Source organism: Ochotona princeps, chromosome 1 (genome assembly GCF_030435755.1).
Source record: "Ochotona princeps isolate mOchPri1 chromosome 1, mOchPri1.hap1, whole genome shotgun sequence".
Taxonomy (NCBI): domain Eukaryota; kingdom Metazoa; phylum Chordata; class Mammalia; order Lagomorpha; family Ochotonidae; genus Ochotona; species Ochotona princeps.
This window is the reverse complement of record NC_080832.1, coordinates 93,541,951-93,543,515: the sequence shown is the minus strand read 5'-3', so window position 1 is coordinate 93,543,515 and position 1,565 is coordinate 93,541,951. Positions and strand designations below refer to the sequence as shown.

General features: G+C 35.0%; 1 protein-coding gene across 2 annotated transcripts in view; it reads left to right on the top strand.

The window, feature by feature from the left end:
• BEND6 (BEN domain containing 6) overlaps positions 1–1,344 on the top strand; it is a 57,720-nt gene extending 56,376 nt beyond the window's left edge. For both annotated transcript variants that reach the window (XM_058661959.1, XM_058661966.1), the window contains one exon: positions 645–1,344. The gene's annotated coding sequence lies outside the window, so the exon portion shown is untranslated. The remainder of the gene's footprint in view (positions 1–644) is intronic.
• Positions 1,345–1,565: the final 221 nt, after the last annotated feature.

Here is a 1,565-nt window from a genome sequence, read left to right as displayed (position 1 = left end):
GTGCATAATTATTCATTTAAGTCTGTTTTTTAACAATTTCAGAAATGCCCATTACTGTTCCATGATTACACCAAGATGTAAAATATAACTTACAGGCATCAGAAATTGAAAGAGCCAATCTTAACTGGTTATAATGAAACATCTTATGTTTGCAAATTTGGTAAAATCTACAAACACTAAGTTATTACTAGGGCCTCCTTTAATGGAAGATATCACACAACCTTATTAGCTTCAGAGGAATTCTTGTTTTAAAACAGGTAAAGAAAGTTTGTGAAGCTGCCCGATATAAGTTATCAAGAAATGTAATTGGTTAACAATGGACGGGAATTGTTGATAACTTAAGATGGCAGATGAGTGTATGGAAGTGGAGTTATTATACTCTGTGTGTTTTAAAATTTAGCTAAGAAAAATTGCTGCTGAAGTCACTTGAGGGAAAATTAAATGTAAAATACTTTGTTTTGCTATGCTCAATTTCTTCTGAAGGGACCATGCGGTAATTCTTAATGTACCTTAATGGGAACAGATCTTACTAACACTTTGTACTTTTGGTGCAACTTTGTGACAGATCACTCAATTCATAGAACTGTTAAAAATACTGTGAAGTTTTAACCACACATTGATCTCTTAAACGTTTGCTTTTTTAGGCATTGCAGGTATCCGAAACAGAGCATCTTCAGTTCTAAATCTAGCATTGGATTTGATTGGAGAATCTGTAGGCCCCCTCCCCTCCACTACCACGGGAAGTGAGCCCAAAGGAACATGTACAGTGACAGTAATGGAACAACAAGCTTGATGAAGAAGCTGCATGTAGATTCCACCCTAAAATACCAGTGATGTATTGAACCAGACAATTCATACCAAATAAGCATGCTGTATGGTTTCTTTGGAAATATGCATTTTTCCTATCCTGAAATACTTACCTGTACAGAATAGTCAGAGCTGCAATAGCAACAAAAATCTCAACCAATAAGATTGGTATCCAAAGCAATGATTATACATTTATTATTACCAAGGACTGCCCATTACACTTGATGGATCATTAGCATAAGCACATGTTTGGAAAAGTAAACAGTGAAATGTTTACAAGTATAAGAGCAACAAAATCAGCCTAAAATCTGATAATCATGTGCAACCAAGTAATAATGGTATAGCAATAAATGTCAGGAATATTCTGTTATCTAAATGTTTATAAAATAGAAATGAAAAAAAATAAGAGCAGCAAGATCATTTTATCTTAACACTAAACTACTCTACCACAGTCCTGAAAAACAAACTCAAGGTTTTGTTCCTGTTAAATCAGGATACTTCCAGGATACCCTTATTGTCCACGGTAAGTAGAAAAAATAAGATGTGTAACAAAAACATCAATATCGCCTAAAAACATTCAAGATAAGAATAAGATGTAACATCGTATGTCCTTGGCCGGTTATGTTGCTGCACTGCTTAGTCTGTTTGGTTCATTCGTTCATTTGTTCATTTAGCAGTGAGCATGCTATCAAAGTTTAATGATGAGAACCAATGAGAGCACACCTGCCACACCAGGTAGGCATCTCTGCAAAGACCTG